Consider the following 25,997-nt stretch of genomic DNA (forward strand, 5'->3'; position numbering starts at 1 on the left):
ATCCTGAGGCCATTGGGTGACCTAGCCCAACCCTTCACCATTGTCCAAGTGCGTCAGGGGAAGCCACCTGGCAGGAAGGAGCCAGGTGGAGCAGAAAGCAGTCAGTCTTATAGTCAATAACTGGCGATAAGACCAGATGTGTGGCAATATCAAATAATTAAGAATTGGCGTCATCCCCAGGCAGCCTGGTCAACTGTCTTCAGTGTGGAGACGAGGAAGGAATGGAAGAGTAGCCCAGACATCTGAGAGGCAAGTGGGGGAGGAGCTTGAGTTTATGGAGTGGGCCAGGGACTGTGCTAGACTCTTGATGTGTTTTCAAATTTTCCTTTAAAAGCGAAGGAAGCTGAGGCTCAGGGAGGTCAAATAGTATTGCCCAAGGTTACAGTAACTGAATGGTTTTTAGGATGTGACTGGGGAAGGGTATGGCTGCTACCTCGGGGAGCCCTGAGCTACCACTTAAATCTATCCATGCTAGCGACCTGAAGCTCCACATCTGAACCTCAGGTGGGTGGACACTGTCACACACCTTCCCCTTAGAGCGGGAGCTGGACGTGAATGGTGGCTCACTGTTAAATCAGTGGCCCAGTGAGGCATTCCTCAGAAGTGGTTATCGTGGGTGGGTGCTGGCTTCTAAGCCAGACTTCCGGTTATATTCACACCTGCCATCTCACTCTCTCCTGGGGTTTTTGCCAATTTTTTTTTTTTGCCACTCCCACATGGGGTGAGGTGACCTGGCAACTTACAATGAGGAGCCTGTCAGATCTATTGACCCAAGACCTGACAGGCTGCCAGGAACTCTGGAGAGGAATCCTTTTCAGCCAGCTTCTGAGACTCTGAAGGACCCCATCTGAGCCTGTGTGCAGGCTGAACAGCGGTGACATCTGAGGGATGCCAGGGTTCTCTGTTACACTAGCTCAGCATCATATGCCTGGTTAGCATTGTTTCCCATAATCCTTAAAACAACCCAGGAGCTGGGTGGGATGATTACACTCATTATATACTCAGTGAGGTCAGAGTGAAATATGAACAGCCGGAATATCCCAGGTGGGTCCGCATTAGATGTCTGCCAGGTCTCTCCCTCTCTGTCTCTGCCCTGGGGCCCTTGGCATAGATTCCCTGATTCCTGAAGTTCCCTCTCACTTTGTGTCTTGACTCACATAGCCCAGGCTGGCTTTGAACTCCATAGCTGAGAATGACCTTGGCCTCCTGCCTCTCCTGTTGAACTTGCAGACATGTATCACCATGCTGAGATGTTTGCAATGCTAGGGTTTGAACCCACAACCGTGTGCATGCTGGACAAGTACTCTACTAACTGAACTACAGCCTTAGTCCCTCCTCCTCTTTCTAAGCTAAAGAAAAGACTGACCGGAGCCGTAATATGGTAGCAAAGGCAATGTGGGCCTTGGGCATTCCTAGAGCCCATTCAGAACCTTGTACTCCATAAACCTTTGTATACAGAGAGGAATAAAAAAGCTCTGTGCCCGTTCCAACTATAATATACTATGAATGGAGCCAATAAAGAAGGCATAGCTATGTGTGTCTGTGTGTCTGAATGAATGCTTACACATACGCAGAAATGACCTGGGTAGCTGGCCAATAGACCTCAGAGGCTTGTTTCCTGTGTCTAGCATTCCATGTAGCAGCGGTGACCACACTAATCAATCAAAAACAAGGACACACACAGCGTCCATTGCAATGGCCTTTGTCAGGAATAGCATACCAACAGTGAAATCTATGCCCCTCGCGTGAGACACAGCGGCTGCTCCCTAACCATCGGGGACATACCCAAGCCAGTATTTCGTCAAGAGTTCAGGCCTGGATATGTAAGCCCAGACTTCAGAGCTACCACAACTGATTAAGGATGAGGGCCAGCACACTAAATCTCATGGGTGTTCTGGTCTCCCTGCCATGTTAAACCAAGGTAAGGTAAAGCCTAACTCAGTCATGCTGGTGCAAGCATCTCATCCCCCCATCCTCAGGAGGTTGAGGCAGGCGAATTGAAGACTCAAGGATCAGTCTGTGCTTCATATAACACTCTTGGAAGGGTGGGGAGAGACCCTAGCCAAGTAAAAAAGACGACTTCTTAAAATACTCGGTGGATGGGAATAAAAGAAACTTTAGGTTTTAAGTGACATTAATTCAGCATCATTCCTTCTTCCCCACTAGTTTCCAGACACCCTCGTGTCAGGACTGAGGTGGATGGAGGAAGGGAGGCAGTACCGTGCACCGGCCGCAAGTATGTAGTCGGCACAAAGTAAGGAGGGTTACTCAGGGTGTGGGTTCCAGAGGGCGATTTATTGTGGGGCCTGGCTTTACTTTTCTATTACTGTAGAACAAAGTAGCCCAGTTTAGCCCCCTAAGAGGACAATAGCACCCCTAGTTTCCATGGGCCGCGGGTCTAGCCAGAGCCTAATTGGAGTCTCTGCTCAGGGTCTCACTAGGTGCCTGTGGTCTGAATCCGTCTTGGGAGTCTGGGGTTCTCTTCCAGGCTCATGTGATAGTTGGGGGAATTCAGTTCCTTCCATATAAGTCATTAAGTCCCTGATTTCCTTCATTCATTCTTCAGTCATTGTTCAGTTAGCTCCTTTTTTTTCTTTCCTGAGACAGAGTGTCATATAGCCTAGGCTGGTCTCAAACTCTACATAGCCAAGGGTAATACTGAACATCGCATCTGATTCTCTGCCCTCTGACCTCCAGCCTCCAGCTCCCAATCCGAGGAGAGCAGGTGAGCAGCAACGCTCCTAGCTTCTGTGATGTTTTGTTTGCCCTTTCCTCTTGTTTTGGTTACTGAGACAGGATCTCACCCTGAGTCTCGGGCTGACTTCTATTTCATGCTCCTCCTAATTCAGCCTCCCTGGCGCTGCCTTACCTGGTTAGATCCTTGCTTTGTTCTTAGCACCTTCACTTGCCTTGTCCTTGCCCTGTGGCCTCTCTACAGGTCCCCCTCACAGCCTGGTAGCTGACTTCCTCAAGACCACCAGGAAATTCTTTCTGACTTCAGGAAGAGTCCCACCACCTCACCTGATTAGCTGAGACCCAGATAATCTCTTTTGATTAACCCCAAATCATGTGAGTAGGGGCCTCCATTATACTGGGAAAGCTCCCTTGGCACTATCCAGAGTGAGATGTGCTACCAAACCATACTCAAGGGAAAGAGATTAAACGTGATGTGCACCAGAGGCAGGAATCTCGGGAGTCACCTGAGAGTCCTGCCCCCTAGGGCCAGGGAGGGAAGGCCAGGCGTCAGGGGAAGTCACATCTTCACTGTGCATCATAGAATACATTTTTAAAAAAAGGTATTTGAAGTTTATTTTTATTTCCTGTGTAAGAGAATTAGCCTGCATGTATGGATCTATATGTGCCACAGGTGTACCTGGTGCCCTGTGAAGCCAGAGGGCATTAGAACTGGCACTGGAGTTACAGAAAGTCATGATCCATCATGAGGGTGCTGGGCAGCTAACCAGACTGCCTTGCTAGAGTTGCCAGGGTTCCTAACCCACAGAGCCATCTCTCCAACACCGAAGAATGAATTTAAGTTCTCCAGGTTGACAGAGTCGAGGTCGTGGGGGTGGGGGTGGGGCGATTAGCCAGAGTTTTTCTTGATTAAAGGGGATAAAGGAACAGAATGTAGATAGGATAAATGATGTAGTTAGCAGCAATGGGGTTGTGAGGGGCACTCCATTGAGTGCCTCTCTTTCCCTGCTTTCTCAGTTAGTTCTTGGTCTCCGCTCACGTGACCACATGAGGTGGGCTGAAAGACTAAAGCTGTCCAACAACAGAAGCTCTACCTCGAAGCTTCCTACACTCCCTTTGTTTATCCTGTCTACAGCCCAGCTCCTGCAGAGAAGTGCCTTCCTTCGAGGTCTCTCTGCAGGTCTGCCATGCTCTGGCACCAGGCAGGTTCATCACGGCTCTGTTGGTCTATGGAGAAACATACTCATAGAGTATCCATACTCACATCTCACCCTGCCGTACAAAGGGGAGCAGAGCTTTGCCTACTGAGTCAGTTTGGGGGATGCAGGGAGAAGCTGGAGCAGGGCAGATCAGCACCAGAAGAAAGAGATAAAATAAAGAACTAGAAGGGAGTGGGGGAGGCAGTTAGGGGGTCTCAGGTGGCTATAAGGTCTGGACAAGAGCAGAAAGGGGGTGCCAAAATGAGGAGATTTTTGGGGAGGCTGGTCAGAGCTCTTTCCTCCCACCTCCCCTTTGTTCTCCCCCCTCCCTCTCTTCCTCTCACTTTCGCTCCCTGTTTTCCCTCCTCACCTCTGATCTGTCTTTTGACACAGGGTCTAATTCTACATCCCAGGCCAGAGTGGCCTGGAAGTCACTATGTAGCTTAATCAGGTCGTATTTATTGCTAAATGGGAGCCGATGACTCAGTGTATAGGCACCTGCCACCAAGTCCGATGATCTGAGTTTCCTTCTCAGATCCCATATGGTGAAAGAGAACCAACTCCCATCGTTGTCCTCTGACCCACACATACACACACACACACACACACACACACACACACACACACACACACACACACACACACACACAATTGTAAGCAAACACTTGGAGGAGACTCTTATAAAAAGTTGTGTAAGCGAAGTGGAGTGGTGCACATCTGCAATCCCAGCAGTGCAAAAGTCAGAGGCAGGAGGATCACAGATATCAGTTGATGTTATATAGTAAGTCTGCCACCTTGAAAAATTTAAAAAAAAAAAGAAAAAAGACAACGGGATGTGATGGTGACACATCTTTAATCCCAGCCCTCGGGAAGCCAAGGCAGGCATAGCTCTGAGTTCCAGCCCATTTTGGTCTACATAGTAAGTTTATACAGAGTGAGACCATGCCTAAAATGAATAGTATATATTATTGATCGTGTGTGTGTGTGTTGCTTTGATTCTGAAAGCTGATACTACTCTGTTCCTGGGCTTCACAAAAATTTACCCAGAATTTATTATGGCTTTAGCCACAGCCCAGGAAATCATGTACAATAGTTAAATAGAAAGTCGCCCTCCCCCCATGAGTGTGTAATAGCAGACTTTGAGTGTCTATAGACCAGCACGGTAGAGCATGCTTGCTTTGTACAAAGCCTGGGTTTCAACCCCTAGCAGTCAAGCCAGAGCAAAAGGACAACAAATAAACAACCACCAACTCACCCTGTCTAGCCTGTACCATTTTTCTGGTCTCTGGGGTCAGCCATGTTACCCTGGAGGTGGTACCTGGTTGGTATTCACTGATGCAGTAACAAACTATATCTCTATCTTTATCTCTGTCTCTGCCTTTGTCTCCTTCTGTCTCTGTCTCTCGGTGTCTCTCTGCCTCTCTCTCTTTCTCTATTTGTCTGTCTGTCTGTCTGTCTATGCACCAAAGGTTCTGTCCTGCCTCCTCTCAGACAGCAAAAATCACACCACTGCTCTTCTGCTCTAGCTGGATATTTCTGCCCATCACGCCCTCGAGCTGAGTTTATGGCTTCCAGACAAGGTCAAAGCCCCAAAGCCCACAGAACAGCCAAGCTTCCTTTCCCGGTCTTGTTTCTCTCTCCCCTTGACTTCTTGGCAGTCTCTTAACCTCTAGACTCCATGTATTGGGTTCAGCCGAAAGCAAAACAAAACACAGTAAGACTTTGCATTTGCTTATCTGTTTGCAGAATGCGGTTTCAAAGGGGCCAGCCTTCCCCCTCCGTGGCTCAGAGAGAAGTGTGTGGGTCCGTGAAAAGAAACTGCAAGGTAAACTTGAGACTGGTATGGGAACCGACGTCCTTCCAAATAGCCCGAAACGTCTTCTGCACAGTCCCACACAGCCAAGCTCCTTGCCACTAGCTCCCAGGCCCGTCTTTTGACACGCTGTCCTCAGAGCAGGTCGCTACATGGCATACATTCTCACCAATGAACACCCCCACGCACACACAGACACACACGGCTCCGTCTGGTGACAGATTGGGGTCTGAAAAATCTGGCAGCCCGCGCGGCTAATGGCAGAGTGTTGAGTCTGTTCTGTCTCCCTGGAGTCCCTCTGCACACGCAGGTGCACGTCAGCGCCTGCTCTAATTTTATCCCTGGCTGATGGAGGAGACTAACTGAGCAGCAGGGAAGATGCTATTTTGGGTCTCTCTGCAGCTCTGGGTTATATAAAGCCTATTGCCGTGACCTGCATCGCTCCGAGGCTGAGTCTCACTCTTGCGCATGCTGTCATAATATGTCATCAGCTCAGACACACACACACACACACACACACACACACACACACACATACACGAACGCGCACACACACTCACACAGCTCTTGGGGGACGAGAAGAGAGGTGTGTGCTGAGGAGGAGGAGGAGGAGTGTGTGAGTGTGTGTGTGTGTGTGTGTGTGTGTGTGTGTGTGTGTGTGTGTTCCCAGCTCGACTGCACTATCCGGTGAGGGCTTTGTAAGGGAAGGAGGCTTTTTCTGGAAGGAAATGCAAAGCCCTTTCTGATGAAGAAACGTGAGGGTCCTGCTTCGAGCTTTAGGACAGAGTGTTTTGTGAGCTGATGTTTGTAGGTCTGCTGTTGGCATGGTGATAAGAATAATTTCTATTCTGGTAACTCTTTTCATTTTAAAGGAACCTAAGGGGTTCGTGAATTATACACAAATGGCTCTGCTTTGGAATGACAGGATTTTTTTTTTTTTATCTGACATTAACAGCTGCTGCTGCATGAACAAGCGTGATGGTCTGTTTTAGAGATGGGCCGTGACAGAAAATTGCCTTGCCCACACCAATGGGGATAATCTCACCTGGAAAGTTTTTCCTTATAGGTCAAAACGTCCCTTAAGCTGCTGGGAATACGCCCACCTTCTTAAAGATTCCCGCTCGCTTGACTCAGTCGTGTTCTATAGATGAACTGTCTTTGGACTTTCTCTGAGATTGAATCTTTTATTTTTAGATATATACGTTTTGACAGATGAACATACAACAGACTCTTACCAGAACACCCTTGAAAGTACTAGGATTCTCAAACTGTGTGTCGTTCACACAAAACTAGAGTGACAGGGCTCGAGGAGCTTCTCCCCATCTGTCCTGTTCCCCATTTCTAGCAGGGCGAAGAGGCAACCGTTTTCAGTAAGCCACATGTTTCCCCGTACATAATCTCCATGGATATGTTCTGAGTGGCATGACAGAACCCATAAGGTATTGCCCAGGGGCATGCAGACTTGGCAGGTTCAAATGTTGGCTGCGGGAGCTGCCAGAATGGGAGGCCCAGGGCCAGGGCTCCTGCTGTTGATTTGGTTCCCGTCATTGGCAGCGGCTGTGGCCATGGAGTTCCCATAAGTCATAACTTGACGGATGCACTCTTTCTCAGCTGCCCTTTGAAAGGAGTTGGTCCTCCTCTCCCACTGGCCAAAGCGCTTCTAAGGGATTTTTGGAAAGAAAAAACCTGAAGCTTCCACAAAGACAGCCAGGAGAAGCTGGCAATTAGCTACAAAAGGCAGAGAGGAGACGGCCCCGGAGAGAGTTCTAGTGCAGGGAGCCCCTAAGAGAAGGAGGAAAGGGAAGTGAACCAGAATCAAAGACGGGTCACAGAGGCCGGATGGGGAAATGAAGCCAGGAATGGGGAAGGTGCAGATGAATCATTGTGTGGCTTATTAATAATGGTCACTTGTGCCCTCCTTTCCCCTGTCTTCCAGGCTGGGAGGTAGCATCTCACCTTGGTGGACTATTTAATGCCTTTGATCTACCCCTGCCCATTAGTCAAGCTCAGTAGCTCCCTGTGTCTGTGTGTATGTTTTTCTCTGTGTGTCTTCTTCTTTGTCTCTGTCTGCTTCTGTGTCTGTCTGTCTCTGTGTCTGTCTGCCTCTGTGTCTCTGTGCCTCTCTCTCTCTCTCTCTCTCATTATATAACCCAGACTATCCTCGAACTTAAGACACTCCTGCCTCAGCTTCTCATTACTCCAGGCCTGAGTACACTGACATCAGACATGGAGCTCTGAGGCCTGCAGCTTAAGTCTCTGACTTCTTTTTTGAGACAGTGTCTCACTCTATATCTTTGGCTAGCCCGGGGCTTGCTATATAGACCAAGTTGGCTCCAAACTCACAGAGCTCTGCCTGCCTCTGCCTCCTGGGTGCTGAGATTAAAGTGTGCACACCCTCATACTTGGCTCTGGCTTAATTTTTATAGCCACCCCTCTCTATGCCACTCCTTACCACCTTACGCTGAGTGTTCTCAACTCTCTCGTCTTCTCTGTGTGTGTATGGACTGTTCTGTCTGTCTGAAATGCCTTCCTATTACTGGTGTCAGTGGTATTTGTGTGTGTTGTGCAATGTAGCCAAGGCTAGCTTCAAACGTCATCCTCTGCTCAGCATCCCAGATAATAGAATTAAGGTGTGAACTATCATGTTTTTCTTCTTTTCCTGGAAAATTCCCAATTTTTCCTTCTGATGCTGACTCAAATGCGTTGTTTTAACTCCCCCTGCCCTGGATTAGGAGCTCTCCTCTGGCATGCTTGTCCCCCTTTTGCCTGAGTGCTTCACTGCTCTGCAGCCCACCTGGGCCATGGGCATCTGGAGGCGTCCTCGCTTAGCCTACCGCACAGGCTGCCCAGCAAGCATCTGTTGATTGAGTGACTGCACCGGGCAGAAGCCACATTTCAGCACGAAGGCTTCCTCTGTGTCCCAGAGGCTAGGGACTGAACTTTCAGGCAGTGTCAGTGTACATGAAGAGAGAAGGCCAAGCCCTGGGTAATCTGATAGAGACTATAATACGTCCTGAGTTATCTGCCCCCAAAACCTAACCGGAGGAACAAAAGCAGAGCTGGCCGATTGCTGTGTCACACAGGTGCGGTGCTGAGCAAGACGGCCTGTGTAACTAATCTGCCTTTTCTGTGCCCCCTCCCAACCAATTCATGGAGTAGAGTGAACAACTTGCACGGGATCTCACTGTCCTTCCCAGAGAGCGCCAGGACCCCATCATGCCATGGTAGTCCAACCCCACCAACGATCTACCTAGCCAGCTGTGACTCTACCATGAGCATCAGAACGTACAGCCAGTGGGACCTGGTGGTGCATGTCTGTGATCCCCGGGATTCAGGAAGCTGAAAGAGGACAATTGCAAGCTCAAGGCCTACCTGAGTGGCTTAGCAGGACTGTCCCAAAATAAAAAGTCAAGGGAGGGAGCACCAGGGATGAAACTCAGTGGTAGAACTTGCTTAGCATGAGTGAGGTTGGGTTGAAGTCCCACTACGTGGGTAGGTGACGGTGGTAAGAACGTCATAGCTCCATCACTGGGCTGGCTGCCATCTCTGCCCAGGTCACACCCTAATGATGCTGGCCTCAGGGACTGAGGCACAGGAGAAAGTGTGGAGCACCCAATGTTTGACCCAGTTACACCAAACCACGGGTCATGGACATCATCAATTCTAGGGACACCTGAGATGTATGCATCTAAGAAAGCCAAGATAAGACCAGAGGAAACACCCAACTCCAAACCAGGTTTAAATGCATTATTTAATTTAGATTACTTAATTTAACTTCCGATACAGCCTTGGGAAGAATTTTGTGATGGCATATCATCAATGTGTGTGTGTACGTACACATAAATATTACCCTAAAACCTTTGCTCTCACACTCAGAGACACCTTGTGATAGGACCACAGCGACAGTATCCTAGGAGTAAACCGGCTACGGGAAGGTGGGCCTATAATTGGCATCTGGGGGAAATTTTCAAAATGTTAAACAGTTCCTTTTGAGGCTTATGAATCTCGACAGCTATCCTGCTTTGACAGAGAGGAGAAAAGAGCAGCGGTATGATTGGGAGCCTGCAGGAGAGAGGACGGAAGAGGGCTGATACCCTAGCCAACGGCTTTACAACAGCTGCAGGGGCTGGAATAGCTCACCTTAGATGAGATGACGCTGGGCCACTTAGGGGAAAGAGAGAAAGATCCTAAGACGGACGATGACCACAAGGCAGAGAAGGGACTCGGGACACAGAAAGGCTGGGTTATTAAAGGATTATGTGTTTTAGGCCGAGTTACCATCACCCAGAAAGGCATGCGCTTTAACTGCCAAGAAGCTAATCATGAATTGGAACACCATCCAGGGAGGAGAGCAAGTTAAAACAATAAATCCTGTGCTCAACCTGTGTGCTATTTCAAAATCAGCAGTTCGCTGGCTTTGCGGGGAACAGTGCGCAAAAAGCAGTGTAGGATTCTGTGCTGTCATTTAAAGATTTTCTTTTTAATTTGTGTGTTTATTTTGGTTGGGGGAGAGTCTTAAGTAGTTGTTTTTGAATTTACTATGTATCCAACACTGGCCTTGACCTCCTGATTATCCGACCTCAGACTCCCGAGTTCTGGGATTTTAAAGGTATGAGCCTCCATAGACCAGTCTGATTTTGATTCTTTTTTTTTTTTTTTAAAAGACAACAGTTTACTATGTAGCCTCAGCTGGCTTAAAATTTGCTATGTAAACCAGGCTAGCTCAAACTCACGGAATCCGAGTGCCTCTACTTCTGAAGTGCCGGGATTAAAGGTGTGAGCTACCTTACTATCTGATCCTTTTTTTTTTGTAATGAATACAAATGCTTTATTTAACAGTTGTAGGTGATTCCGTGGGCTAAGGAGTGGATATCCAGGACCCAGCAGCAAGGTCAGCACAGCCTCTAAGCTTCTCTTTCTGACTCCAACAGGGTGAGCCCATCACCCTCTCCAACAGGGCCTTTGACGTTTCGGATGATAGAGTGGCTGGTGTCATCCATAAATTCCACTCACACCTGCGTGCACTGTCCCTGCAAACCGGTCCTGCCCAGCACTTTGGTTACCCTAGCCAGCTTGGTGGGCGGCACGCGACTTGTGTCCATGATGGCAGCGATCTGGCGGAGACCTGATCCTTTTTTAAAAGATCAAATAACTGGGCTCCTTGTGGTTAGGATCCTTGTTGGCATTCTACCTGTCCTTCTGAATGTTTTAATGCCGATCACCTCACACAAGCCTCACGGCTTTACTACATAGCCTTCTAGTAAGTAACTATCCCCCTTTCACCGCCGGCCAAATGTACCCGCTGAGAAGTTCAGTACATGCCTAATGCCACAGAGTTAGTGAATGGCAGAGCTAGGATTTGGACAAAGGCAGTCCGGCTCCAGATCCCAAATCAGTAACCATCACTCTGTACTGCCCTCGAAGTAGCCCATAAACATAAAAACAAAATAGAACAACAAAAGAAACCCTGACTATTGGTGGTATGCAGGGTGTGGGTTCAGGCCCTGTACGGCAGATGAGAGCGGCTGTGTGGAAATCCTGTGTATGAACGTCAGCATGACATCATTGGGGATGAACGCCTATGAATCCAGGTCAGCTGTGTCACCCGAAAGACTTCACAGCCTCTCCATACAGCACTGGGATGAGTCTCGCTTCTGGAGGCCCTGCCCTTGAACATTCAACAAGCATTCCCTTTATGTGTTCACTCAGTAAATGTGCCTTGAGCACTTAGTCTGAGTCAGGCAAGCTGTACTAGGCCCAGAAATGAAAATGGACCTGACACATAGTCCCTCCTGTATAGATCAGGAGAGGTGAGGGTAGGTACCCTCAACCAACGACGAGTGGGCTTAAAGTTTAGCAATACCCTGAGGCTGATGTCACCCACTGTCTCTCCATCCTCTGAGGATGCTACTATTTTCTACATGTCTTACGATGGCTTGGTGGCTAACTTACTGGGCTGTCATCCCGGCAAGCCACCTGTGTCTGCAGTGTTCAGACACCAGCTTGAGGTTTGTTTTCGGTTTTGTTTTTCCTCAGTGACCGGGGTTGAAGAGGAGGTAGGAGACCTTGACAGAGACTCACATAGTCCAGACCAACCTCCAACTTGCTATGTAGCTAAGGCTAGCATTTAACCCTTAGTCTTCCCCGGTTTCTGCCTCCTTGAGACATGTACCACTTTGCCATTCAAGAGCTTGACTGTCTCATCTAGAAAGTGGTATGGGGTGATGACAAAGACGATGGTCAGATGAGAGATAACTGTGAACAGAATGTGTAACACCAGCCCACAGTGGTTTAGTTAAATATGCGTAAACCAGCATCTTCAGCTAAACATCTAACCATCTGCTGGAACCCAGTGACTCGGAAGGAACCTGGGCTCTGAAGTCAGGCGACTTTATTTCTGTTAGAGTTGCCACTTGACCCTTTCTACGCTGTGTGTTCTTTCTGTGTGGATTACAAATAGTCAATGCAAGTCACAGCAAAGCCCAAACGAGAAACTACAGGTCCTTAGAATGGTGCTAAAACACAGTAGGTAAGTGTAAGTGCCAAGTTTTTATTTTTGCAGAAGTGGTAATCTTTAAAACGATATTATTAGTAACCATAGTTACTTTATTACCTCTAGAGAGTGGCTTGAAGGGCGAAAGAGGGGAGACTTTACCATTTGTGTGTGTGTGATTTGATTTTTTTATTATTGCAATTAAAGTAGGAATGAATTTTATAATTAAAAAAGAAAGGAAAAAGAATGTAGAGGTCTTTTTGCTCTCCGGGGGCCCTGGTTGAAATTAAATGGGTTGTCTGAGAGGTACATAGGTGTGTCCTGTCTACCTGCCCCACCTACATTTGCTTCACAGGGGACTTCAGGTAGGAGACTTACAAAGGGGCAGCCTAGTTTCTCTAAGAAGTCCCTCATAGAACTGAATAGTCCAGGACAGGCTACATTGAGGAGATCCAGGGCCTGTCCTTGTCTCTCAGCAAGTCTCCCAGGCAAGTAACTCTCAGCCTCCTCCTGTTCGGTGACAGATGGCAGCTTTAGGGTCCCATGCTCCAGGTTCTATGCTAGTGCAAGAAACGCACCACCTCCTCTATTCTAGGCCAGTGTAAGAACTGCACCACCTCCTCTCTCCACACAAGGTCTCAATAGGTATCAATGACTCACTAGGGTCATGTGCCCATATCTGAACCAATCACTATGGTTGGAAGATTGAGCAAGGCTCTGATTGGTCATACCTTGGTTGTACATCTACTGGGGAGTTGATCCATCGAGTCACCTCGATGTAATGTAGAGACCAAGAAGACTAAGAAGAAAATGAGTGGTTTCCTGAAAGAGAACAGGAGTCCAGTTGCAGAAGAAGCAGGAATGAGTGTTGGGTGGCAAAGCAAGAGGTCTGATACAGCCAAACATGGTGGCAAATGCACACAATCCCAGCACCCGGGAGGATGGAGAGTTCAAGGTCAGCCCGGGCTACATGGCAAAATTGTTATCAACATAGCCAAATGAGTCTCCAGAGAGATGGCTCAGTGGCTAAGAGCATTTGTTATTCTTGCAGAAGACCCAGGTTCGATTCCCATCACCCACATCACATGGAGATTCACAATGATCTGTAACTCTACTTCTAGGAGATTCAAAACTGTCTTCTGACAACTATAGACACCAAGCACACATGTGGGATGTGTGTGTTCGTGTGCGTGTGTGTTTGTGTGTGTTTGTGTGTTTGTGTGTGTATGTGTGTGTGTGTGTACACGTAGGCTAACCACTATACACATAAAATAAGATAAAAGAATCTAAAAGAAAAAGTAAAGAACCAAACAAAGGCCAACATTAGGGCTCACGGTCTTCAAGCCTGGCATCCTGAGTTTACATAGTGTAAGGACTCACATAGTGTAAGGAGAGAACCAATCATTGCAAGCTGTCCTCTGATCTTCACATGTACAACATGCACACATGCACACGTACACACGCACACGCACACGATAGATAGATAGACAGACAGACAGATAAAATCTAAACAACAACAAAGAAAATGCCATCGTTTTCGTTATGCTCAGGCAGGGAAAACATGTTCATAGTTGTCTTTAAGGTAGAGGACTAATGACTTGGAATCAGAGGAACCATAGAGAAAAGGATAACTCGAAACAAAGCATAGAGTATACAGACTCAGGCGTCAAGGGCTTCAACCTCCATCCTGGTGGATGGAAGCTTTCTGTCTGCCTGATATCGCAAACACCCGACTCCAGGCAGATCGCATAAAGGAATAGAGTAGATTCCTGTATTAGCCTCCCCTCCAACACCACATGGCTGCCAGGCAGCTGTTTTTCCCTCACAAAGGCCCGTGTGTGCATCCAGACTCCAAGCCTTTGCATGCACATGCATGCAATCTCTGTTTTTAAACGCCGGGTAATTTAAAAACACACTACAGGAGCCAAAACAAACACATCGATGGGTCAGAATGTGTGTGTACCCTCTTCCCTCCAGTAAGTGACATCTGAAAGAACCCTGTTGACATAGAGCAGATGAAAAGCCCTTCTCCTTTTATAGAGTATCGAATCTGTGCTCCAGTCCACAATTGCCCAGTGTTAGCCCTCCTGCCAAAGGTCAGCCCTTTCATCTCAACTATCTAACTCAAATCTGAAAAACACCAAGTGGGCCATGAAAGGCGAGGAACATTACTGTGAGAACTGTACTTTCATTTCCTGGCGGGGGTGTGGCTACATTCACAACTTCGGTGCGACTCTAACCGTTGGAGGGTTTTTACATTCAATTTCCTGTTTCCTTTTCTTAATAAAGAAAGGAAAAGTGGGGGCCCCTGCCACAACTGTTCTTAGGGTTCCAAAGGGAGACACCATGGGGGTTCCGAGTTGGCCACAAGCAAATATAAAACAAAACCTAAAACCCAGCAAATAGCAGTCCATTGAAGGTGGGGGCGGGGGTAGGGGGAGAAGAGGGGGAGGTAGGGGGAGGTTGTTGTTTTCATCCTCTCAGGCAGCAATTTTCCATTCTACAACCATCAGACGTGTGACCATCTCTCCCTCTCTGTTTCTGAGATGCTGGAACCATTTCCCACAAAGGTCTAGAACGTACTGATGGGGACGGTAGCTATCCCATTTCCGGGACTGTCTAGAGTTCTAGCCTAACCCTTCTAAGAAGACTTCTGCTCACAAGGGAACACAGGCATGGAGGTGCTGGGATAATTTGCCCAACTGTCCTTCTTAGCTTTAACTGTCAACTGGACACAGCCTAGAGTCATCAGACAGGAGAGCCTCAGTCGAAGAATTGGCTAAATCAGATTGGCTTCTGGGGCTGTCTCGGGGGTGGGGATGGGGTCTCGCTTGTTTGTTAATTGATTTCCAGAGGGTCCAGCTCACTGTGAGGAACGCCACTTCCCGTACATGTGTTCCTGGGCTGTAAAATGAAGCTACGTGGGTATGATTCAATGGGCAGTCACATTTCTCTTTGCTTCTTGCCTCCGGGTTCCTGACTGCGGTTCCCTCAGTGATGGGCTAGAAGTGTTCAATGAATTTTCCTAAACAAGCTGCTTGCTGTCAGACTATGTTATCACAGCAATAAGAGAGACTGGAGCACAGACCTCTCAGGTAACAGGTAGCGCACATCATTCTTCCATCCCTTGGATTGGTCACCTATTGGTTGAGAAGGCATTATCAAAAGGGTTCCACGATAGGGTACCTGTGTTAAGAATGAATCCTGCTGGCTGAAAACGGCCCGTGTGGAGTCCATGTTTGGCATATATCTCAAGAGTTTATTTATTTATTTAATTTCATTCATTCATTTATTTAAGTTTTTTTCACAAATTTATGTATTTACTTCTGTCATGTGCAAGTGTATGCGTCTGAGTATTCGCGTGTGCACGGAACACATGGCATGACATTGGCGGCTGAGAGAGAGCATCTGATCCCTGGAGCTAGAATTACAGCTAGTTGTAAACTGCTCTAGACGAGTTCTGGAAAGTGAACTCGAGTCCTCAGTAAGAGCAGCAAACCCTAACCCCCACTTTAACTCTAACATTAGGCTTATATAGCCCTAATCCCTAACCCTAACTCTACACCTAACTCTAGCCCTAGTCCTAACCCTAACTCTAGTCCTAACCCCTCACCCTAACTCTAACCCTAACTCTAGACCTAACTCTAACCCTAAAGCAAATGCTCTTGATTGCTGAGCCATCTGTCCTGCCCTAATCAGACTCTTAATTAGCACCTACTGTGCGCATGATTCTAGGCTGAGGCTAGAGGGACACAAAGAGGAACGCAGAGGTCCCTTGACTGCTAGGGCTTGTTGCTTAGTTAGAAGGCAGTCTATACAGTAGAGCCCACAGTACAAGACGATGCCCAATACGGACCAAGGTCAGTGGTCCAGACAAAATTCAGAGTGGTTTTTGCCAGGCACGGTGCCACAAGACTATAGTCCCAGAACTCTGGAGGTAGAGCAAAAAGAGTCAGGAATTCAAGGCCATAGTTAGTTATATGGTAAGTTTGAGATCAGCCTGGGGGCACTTGAGACCTTGCCTCAAAAAAATAACCTCTTTTTTTCAGAAGGGTGATGGACTGACTATTCTATGCTGGAATGGTTGGAGCAGCAAAACAGTGAAATTTGTGTGTGTGTGTGTGTACACTTGTACTCACACCTGAGTGTGTGCAAGGGATAGGCAAATTGCAAATAATATCCGAGGTAGGTATCCAGCAGGAAAGGGGCAAATCGTAGCACACAGAGGGTATAGAAAGAGGAAAGTATATGGTATATATGGTACCTCGTAATTTGGCAAAAGAGCCCTTGGTTGTAGCAGTCACATGAGATGCCAGGCTCTGCACCTTCCTACCCACGTGACCCTAGATCACGTATTCCACTTGTACTTCTCAACCTGTGAAGCGAGCAGAATCCACCAACTGATACAGAGCTGTGCCCGTCCCCATTGGTCTGCTTGTGGGGGTATCCCTGCAGGTGGCTGTTCCACTAGAACAGCGGAGAGATGTATATGACCACAGTGAAACCATAACGTAAGAGCCCAGAGGACTGGAAACTGTAGCCGTGAACTGAAAGCAACATGTGTGAACCCCAGAATCGGATAACACAAGCAAACCACAAACATGCCGCTTAGTTGTTTGAAGTTCTCCGACAGGGCAGGACCCGCTGTAAATTACTTCATGCAATGGAGTCAAACCGCTTTTTTTTTCTTCTTCTTTTCCTCATCTGACTTCACAGGAAATCCACTCCTCTGTTCAGATTTGAGATAAAACAGCCTTTCACCTTGACCCTCCTTTGTGGCAGGAACTCAGCCCGTGATGTTGATCACTTTCTATCCCAGACTAGCTCATCATCAACTTATATTTAGTACGCATGTGGGTTTGAACTGCCCTTATGTTACAAGGGAGGGCAGTTAAATCTATGAAGATGGGCTCAGCCATCAGGCTGAGATGATGGGCTAAGAAAAGGAGGTGAGGGTGCTTAGCGCGAAGCCAGCCAAAGCATGTGGATTTTTTAAAAAGGTTGTTTATCTTCTGCCTGTAATCCCCTACCACGCTGTTGCCCAATAATTATTTTAGGTTTCATGACTTTCAACCTAACCTCTGTACCCAACGGAGAGAATCTATCCCAAGGTGTTGACATGATTTCTCAGCAGCTGTTATAAATGAACGGCTTTGGCCGCCTCCCCCCAATTGACATATTAAAATTATCAGGGAAACTGGCTTTGAGGAATTTCCCGAGCCCCCCCCACCACGCCTAGTCGGATGAGCCTACTGTCCAGTTGTCCAGTTCTAAGAGTGATTGTTGCTTGGTCTCCGTGGAAAGGAAAACTGAAGAGGTGAAGACGGGACACAGCACAGTGACTGTGAACACTAGTCCAGTAGGTGACAGCTCATCTTACCATAATCGAGAAAGAACCAAAGGTATGACAACCCACCACCAGTGTATTAGTACCCGATCTCTGTGGAGTCCTTGCGCCCCCACCTCTATATCTATTAACCCCCAAAAGAAGGCACTATGGTGTAATGGTTAGTGTTGTCAACTTGACAGAATCTAGAACCACTCTGAAGCAGGAATCTGTGGGAGATTAGCTTGATTGCGCTCATTAATGTAGGAGGACTCCTTTAGTTGTGGGTGAGATCCCTGCTTATGCTTGTGGTTCCGGACTGAACCAAAAGAGAGAAAACTAGCTGAATACCTACATTCATTGCCTGCTGCTTCCTGATTATAGGTGAAATGTCGGATTCCCTGCAACTGGACAGCCATTAGCTGTCCATGTGGGTGCTGGGAATTGAACCCAGGTCCTCTGGAAGAGTAGCTGGTGCTCTTAACCACTGAGCCATTCTGATTGGAGATGAAATGTAATTCATCAGCTGTCTTAAACTCCTGCCTTTCTAACGTCCCCTACTACTAAGACTATAACCTTGAGCTACGAGCCAAAATAGACCATTCTGTCCTTAAGTTGCTTTGCTTAAGTTGATTTTTTTTTTAAATCATAGTAACAGGAAAGAGATTAAGATATATAGACCTAATCTAATAAATGAGGTAACTAGGCACAAAGTAATGACAATTTGGAAAATTAACTGTTTATAAGTAATGTATTCATTGTCCTCTGCTTCTTTAAAGAACCTAATGGATGGTCTCACCCACAATGAAACTGAGTCTTCCTACATTAATCAACACAGTCAAGATAATCTCCCACACATTCCCACTTCAGAGTGGTGCCAGATTCTGTCAACTTGACAGCACTAACCATTATACCATAGTGCCTTCTTTTTGGTGTTAATGGATATAGAGGTGGGTACTCTATAGACATCAGGCACGAGTACTGAGGTAGTGGGATGTTACATCTCTGATTCTTTGAGCTAGGATTTGAACCCTAGGGGCTGAGGAACAGGGCAGAGGAGAAAGAAGTCTAAGATAAGAAACAGAAAGGAGAATGAGGCAGGAGGATTTCGGTGAGTTAAAAGCCAGCCTGGTCCACACAAGAAGTTTCAGTATAGCCAGAGATATATAGTAAGACTTGGTCATGATGGAGGACAGGGTAAGAATGGGTAATAAAGAAGTCTTGAAAGGTGCTTGTCCAGCAATAGAACAGAATTGAGGCCCAGATGGATGAGAAGTCCAGACAAATACCCAAAGATCGCCTGCTTATTATACCTGCTTTCTGTCTCCAACCTTTTCCATTTTGTTGGGTCAGTCAAGCTCCTGGCCATTCTGAGACTTACAGCAGACTGTGGGGTTACCGGAGCCACCCCTAACCCATGAACTTCTAAAGTGGCCACTCGGAGTCTGGGTGCCTGTCAGATGGTGTTCTGTAGGCATGGGTCCCAAGGATCCCCAGACAACTAGACTTTGAGGCCTTGAATCCTCAAGTCAGTATAGCCATGCTGACAGACTCTCCCTTGGTTCCACATCATCTTCCTGGATTCTGAGGGAAGTGGAGCATACTCCAGGAAGTCAAAGTGAGTTTGGACTTCGCCCTTACTTGTACTGACTCGGGAAGGTTCTATTCTCAAGTCTCTACTTCTTCCCCAGTCCGATGGGATTATAGGCTAACATACCTCATAGATTACTTGGGAGTTAAGTGTCTGAATCTACATCAGACACCTTAAGGACTCCACGGGCTTGGTTAAAGAAGGCGAGGTAATTACCCACCCTCCGTCATCTCTCTTTGAGGAGAAGATTCTAACTGTCTCAAGCCCACGACACAGATTATAGCATCCGGGTAGGGAGTGACCTCAGGAACAGAGCCTGTAACCCTGCCAGACGCTTTTGGAAAGGAAGTGGTTTCATCACCCAGGTGTCTGAGTTGAGGCTACTTTCTTCAGGGAAGGGCCCTTTGCTGTCTTGCCAGCTCAACATGCTGGGTTACACCAGGCACCACCAACCTGGCTCTGCCAGTCCCTAGTGTATCAAGGAACCCCTGGGAGTTACACACCTACCTCTTAGGCAAAATGTTCATTCATGACAGGCCTGAGTGTCATTGTGTTGGCTTGGTTCCTGTCTGTGACACAGGTGAGAAGCTCGCTTAAGCAGATGCCCTCCCGAAGGTCCTTCTGTTTACCTGGTAACCAGGACTGGCACCTTCAGTCAGGAAATGCTGGCATTTCAGTAAGGCTACTCCAGGGCTCACAGCGAAAAGGCTCTTTCCAAAATTGACCTAGGAGCCTGGGAAATGACTTGTGAGTATGATGGAGTGGGGAAATAATGGCTGGATTGGTGTAGCTACCCTAGCACAATATGGCCCTGATGTAACGCTGCCAGTAAGCTATGGATCCTGGACCAAACGCCCTCTGTCCAAGACTGCTGTGGTCACATAGAAGCATGTGGTAGTTGGCAATTTTCTTGACTTCTCTGTCTCCATTTTTCATCTCTATCACGTGATGATGATAACAGCATTCAGCTACTCACCTCTTTAGGTTGTTGTGGGATATAAGTGAATTTCTACAAACATGTTTAGAGTCCTGCCTGGTTGTTGGGAATAGTGGTCCATGTCTGGAATATTTGGGATACACTTAGATACACTTGGGAGCAAAGCAAGACTTCAACATTTTTGGCTACACAATGAGTCCGGGGCCAGCCTGGGCTAGAAACCCTGTCTTTAAAATCAAATATTCAGACAGCTAGCAACAGCAGCAAACAAAGGAACGGTTGCCTGGAATATGGTAATACAAGGACTAGCTGTTGTTTCCCCATAGGCCAGAGATTTCCATTCTCGACAGAGCCTCTCAGAAAGAAGGAGGGAAATCCACAGTCTAACCTTGAAGGTTTGCTCTCTTTGAATGCCATTACCTTGTCTGAAAAGAATATATGCAAACCCCACACTTCTTGGGGGGGGGACTACTGTTCCCCCAAACAGAACACAAACATCAGATGGTAGATTTTTGTTTTATTTGACTTTAATTAATTAATTAATTAATTAATTTTTCTATTTTGCTCTTTTGAGACATTGTCTCATGTAGCCCAGGCTGGTCTTGAACTTGTGGTAATCCTCCTGCCTCAGCCTCCTTCCTTCCCACTGTTCAATCACATGTGTCTCTATGTGGAATTTGTTGTTGTTGTTGTTTGTTTGTTTTTGGCTTTGGGCTTTTTGTTTACTTGGTTGGTTGGTTTTGGTTTTTTGTTATTTTTAGAAGCAAGGACTAGGGTGCCTCTGGGTAATAATATAGGCTAATCTAGCCCAGTTGGATTTGACCACCCATTCCCTAATCCCGGATCTCAGAGTGTCATGAATCTGGTAGGTCTGCCCTTTGGCCTGAATCTTAGTGATGTTAGTTAGTAATACAGGAATAGGTGAAATGGCAGCCACGCCTAGTTAACCCAGCAAAAGGAAATACTTCCCACCCCTTGCTTTTGCACATGAGGGCCCCCAGGAAAGGTATCCCCAACGCCAGTGCCTGGACCTGCTTTAATGCCTGGGTGTGGCTGCAGGAACCACCCAGTACAAACTGGAGTGAACCTGCTGCTCTCCCTCACCTCCCCCGCCCCCTCCACCCCGCTACCAAGTCAAACAGAACACTGGGAACACAAATAGAATCATCACAGTAAACCGGTTGTTGGAGCCAGACACCGGACAACCCACTCCCTGGCACCGCCACCTCCATCACAGGTCCAGACATGAGAAGGGCTCTGAGGGCTGAAGAAGGTGTGGCCCTTGGGCATTCCTGCCCAGCAAGAAACCCTGCAGCTTGTCTGTGCTTATTGCCAGCTACATGCCTTGTTCAAGGAGATGCTTGCCAAGACGGGGAGGGAGAAGGGTCTTCTCTTCCTCCAAGTCCTGGATCACTAGGAAATATCCTTCTCACCAGACCCACTTAACAAATACAGCTTGTCAAGAGAGAACACTTCAAGAACATTCGAATCCTTAAAGGCATCTGAGGTTGGGAGGCATCTGTGCTGGACGTGCTTCTCTGCAGGGTCAGGCACGGTGAGAAGAAGGAGGGGCCAGTCCTAAATGACAGCTTCAGATAAATGAGAGTACAGTGCTCCGGGTAGCTCTGAACTGGGGTAGTGCCCTCCCTAGCCCAGAGCAGGTCAGACTCCTCAAACCGCCCAAGCCTTTCTGCTGTGTGCTCTGGGGCATGTCTCTCTTTGCTTTCTTGGATCCTGAGCCAAGGAGGAAATGCAGGTTAGTCCCAAGAGGCAAGCATGGATCCTCCTTCTTACTTCCTGATGTCAGCACCTTTTCCAGATAGTCTAGCAAATCTCACAAACGATCTGCAAACGCCCACCCCACCCGCCACCCCCGTTTCATTTTAGTAAGTTTGGGTACGTGATTAGAACTTCCCAGTGGAGAGGAACACATACAGAATGAATGATCTGGGAGGAAGCGCCTTCTTCTACTGCATGGTGAGGGTGGGGGATGGGCAAAAGATCCAAAAATGAACATCTAGCCAGGAAGCCTGATTCTTTGCAAATATTGCATCCTTGGTATGCTGTTTAACTACCGGAACCTCAGTTTCTTTCATTGTCAAAGAAAGGTCTCCTTCTCAGAGGTGTTAGAGGGATACAATGTGACAACAGGAGGATACACTGTCCTATCACATGGAAAATACTAGCTATATCTTCTCTCCTGACTCTTTGTCCTGGCCTTGCCAAGTCCTTGATCGGCATGAAGAATTAGAGGAGAGCTTTGGAGAGAGAATCATTCCGGAAACTGTTATTCTAACCTAGCCACGATTTTCTTGGGATAATAATGATTGCAAGGTGGGATTTCTGTTGCCTACAGGGGAATCTCATCTGCTGCTCCTCCCATGGAACAAAACACAAAGCCTAGAAGTGACTCAATCTCATCTACCTACAAGCCAGGCTTTTCCACAGACCTGAACTTGCAGTTCTTTCTTGCCTCTGCCTTGTGTTCTAGGTGCTCAGGGAGGTCTAGCCTGATGCCTGTTTGGATAACAGGGAGGTCTAGCCTGATTCCTGGTTGGATAACAGGGAGGTCTAACCTGATTCCTGGTTGGATAAAGTAGAAATGGCCGCCACATCCCTGAGAACGTCAGAGTGGGCAGTTGCTGCCTTACCTAGACTCCTATAAGGAACAGCTCTCACCTGGCTGTACCTTAATATTACCTGGGGGTGTAAGTGCAAGGGTAGGTTTGTCCCATTTACTATACTTGTCCTTTGTTTGGAACGGGACAAGGCTTCCAAATGCCGCCTTGGCAAATTAAAACAGAGCCCTATTTTTTTTTCTTTTTTATATTATTCTTGGAGACGGGTATATAGGACAAGAGTTTAAAGAGTGTTGGTTGATGCGTAGAGACCTGGAGAGAGGCAATAGAGTAGGAAGGGAAGGGGAGGAGAGCTGTTTAGAGAAGGGTGCCAAGGAAGTGAGAAATAGGCGGGTCGAGGCTAGAGCAAGAAGCTGGGAGGAAGCACCATCCACTGCATGGTGAAGATGGGGGATGGGCTCCCTTTGTGGATAGGTGCTAAATGTCTATTGGACGCCCAGTGAAGGGCTATTGTGGAGTAACAGGAAACCCCGAGGCGCTGATTGGCCAAAGACGGAAAAGGCGATGGGATGTGTGTTGGAGGAGGAAGGGAAGAATACCCAGGCCATTTCCAAACGCCATTTCTTTGCACGAACTCCTTCTTTATATCTTCAGTCTCTAAAGCACACTCTACTATACTCACCCATCTGCTTGCATTTTGGATGTTGTTTTGAGCTTGAGTCTTGCTGTATTGCCAGGGATCGTTGGGGCTGGAAACGCGCCTGCTCCATTTACATGCTGGGATTACAGCAGCGCACCCCATGCCCTACCACGATTGTTTTGAATTCCAGTGAGTAATCTCTCTTTTGACTCCCCACCCCCATAGGGCACAATTTAAATCTAGATTGTGACTATGTAAAATATTGAGTGCCTCAGCCACGGCTTATCACCCACAACTTGCATTCTGTTTAGGGGTTGCCTTAGGGTGGTTGGCTCAACCCTTCACTCTGTTTCTTTGCTTCTTCAATCTTTTCTGCAACTGTTTCCAGAGCTGGGCCAAGGAGGAAAAAAAGAGCAAGAGCACAAAAATTCCTCATGTTTGGCCGGCTTGTCTCAAGAATTAACACAGAATAAAGCTTCAGTTGTTTACCTAAAATTTTCAGGACTTTCTCAACTTTGCAAATCCCAGTTCTCAGGAACTTCTGAGTGTCCTTTCCCTTCAAGTAAGGTCATTTAGGCATCCCTTCCCCCAGATCTTCAACAAAAGTTCCACGGAATGTATGCCTCGAATTCTGCTATATGAAAGGCAAAATTTAAACTTTCCCTCTCCTGATTTTTCTTGACTCTGGGGTTGATTCCAACAGTGGGACTTCTCTAAGCTGGGTTTGATTTTAGCCTCCTGGGCAAGGTAGCTTGGTTAGTGGCTGTTCTGTGGTCTACTGTCTGAGGAGAAGTGGTTAGGGAGGTCACCCAGACAGTTATGGCCCACTGAGGGTGGAGGGAGTGGTCTAGGTTTGGCTTCAGTCTGGAGTCCCGGGCTCACAGACAGATCTTGGCTCAGGACCTGAGGCTGAGGCGTGCTGGGACAGCCTAGGGGGTGTCCTGGCTTTCCCAGGGCTGGGGAACCCTCGCTGGCCCGGGGGCGGTAGACACTGTTCCAGAATCTGTTCTGGCTCCACTGCCGCCTCAGCACTTTCTAATTACAGCTCCAAACAACAACAGCAGCCTCGGCAGTCATGACAACAGGCCCCGCCCACCAGGCCTCCCGCCCAGATGGCAACACGTGATGGCGACGCTCCTCCGCCCCTGGCGCACAGGGAGGGCGGGGAGGCGAGGAGGAGGGAGGGATGACGTTTGCTCTGTCGTCTCCATGGATAAAACGCATAGACGTCAACGCCGCCAGTGTTTAGTGTGTAATGTTCTTTGGTCTCCATGGGAACGTCAGGCTGCCCAACACAGAACCCCGGCAACAGGCTTCTGATTGGTCGGAGGTTAGCAGGGGCGGAGCTTTGGCTCCCGCCCGCTCTACCAGTGTTGCTGTTTTGGTTGTTGTCTCCCAGCTGTTTATTTCTGTAACAGATCTTGGAGGCTGCGGTCTGGATCCGTCGCCAAGGATGAGATCCAGGAGAAAACGTGCTCAACGTGCAGCTTTGCTCCTACTGATTACAGCCCCACAGATGACATCGCTCCACAGTCACACCAAGTCTCCTGTGGGAGTCTTGCTCCTCGTTCCCAGCGTCTGCTACAGCTCAGTATTTTAGTGTCAGAACGTCGGCTCCCAGCCCGCACCTCCGCTCAGCAATGCCATTATCTTCTCAGCCAAGTCCTAGAAATGGGTTGGCTTCCCAGTTAATGCTTTTCATGCTCTCAAGAGCAATCGGAGGCTTTCATACCCAATTCCTGGATTCAGTGCTACCCCCTGCAGGATCTGGCTCCATTTCCTCAGTCTGGTCCTAATTCTGTGCAATGACATCATTTACCCACATTCCCACCGAGATGCCCAGATTTCTTCTAGCCGGCGTACATCAAAAAAAAAAAAAAAAAAAAAAAAACAAATGACCTTGGGCGGGTACTTCTGGTTAAGGACTCTTATTATTTTTCTCTGTCCAGTTGCAGTCTGCAGCGGCAAATGGGGGTGAGATGTAGTGATGTTACACTCGATTTCTCCAAATGAACTAAAATAAAACTGAAGGAAGATACAGAGTCACTTTTTACATATTAAAATGCCAGATATTTAATAAATAATACTACCATACCGATGGAGTTAACGTTCCAAGACATAAACAATATCTACAGAAACTTTTCTACCAGCCTCTCTCAGATGAGGACTGAAGCCAGGGCCCAGGACCTTGGGCATATTAGGTGAGCGCTCTGCCAGTGCCACACATTCCCCAACTGTGTTAAACTTACCCTGAAACCAAGTTAGCATCTCTCTAGAGATAACAATCTCTCCTTGTGGCTTTCAGTCAAGTCCTGCTATTAAAAAAAAAAAAAAAGCCTTAAAATCTTTAGTTCCCAAGTCAAATAGAATGCACCTTCACCAGCTCATGCACGTACAAGTCGGAGATGTTTCGATGACCTGATAACATGTTTTCAAACCCCGGGGAGAGAGGCTGACACAGTTAGAAGTTAAAAACAAGAAGTAAAATGGGGGGTTGGGGATTTAGCTCAGTGGTAAAGCGCTTGCCTAGGAAGCGCAAGGCCCTGGGTTCGGTCCCCAGCTCCGAAAAAAAAAGAACAAAAAAAAAAAAAAAAAAAAAGAAGTAAAATGGCCGTCCTAGTCTTGGGATGATAGGCGAGCATCAATCCCTTCTGCTCAATTGTAGCCCACAGCTTCCTTTCCCCTTTCTCTGCCCTGGTGAATATCTTTGCTAATTTCCCTTGCC

The 25,997-nt window shown here is 47.5% G+C and overlaps 2 long non-coding RNA genes and 1 pseudogene across 2 annotated transcripts; 2 read left to right on the forward strand and 1 right to left on the reverse strand.

Moving 5' to 3' along the window:
* Positions 1-2,165: 2,165 nt before the first annotated feature.
* On the forward strand, positions 2,166-5,693 carry LOC116905297. Its single transcript, XR_004388512.1, has 3 exons — positions 2,166-2,236; positions 2,939-3,069; positions 5,640-5,693. It is a non-coding gene; the product is annotated as an uncharacterized LOC116905297 (long non-coding RNA).
* Positions 5,694-10,598: 4,905 nt separating this feature from the next.
* LOC116906161 lies at positions 10,599-10,808 on the reverse strand (annotated as a pseudogene).
* A 4,368-nt stretch (positions 10,809-15,176) lies between these two features.
* Positions 15,177-25,167, forward strand: LOC116905296. Its single transcript, XR_004388511.1, has 2 exons — positions 15,177-15,294; positions 24,691-25,167. It is a non-coding gene; the product is annotated as an uncharacterized LOC116905296 (long non-coding RNA).
* The last annotated feature ends 830 nt before the right edge of the window (positions 25,168-25,997 follow it).

Source organism: Rattus rattus, chromosome 7, assembly GCF_011064425.1.
Source record: "Rattus rattus isolate New Zealand chromosome 7, Rrattus_CSIRO_v1, whole genome shotgun sequence".
NCBI classification, from domain to species: domain Eukaryota; kingdom Metazoa; phylum Chordata; class Mammalia; order Rodentia; family Muridae; genus Rattus; species Rattus rattus.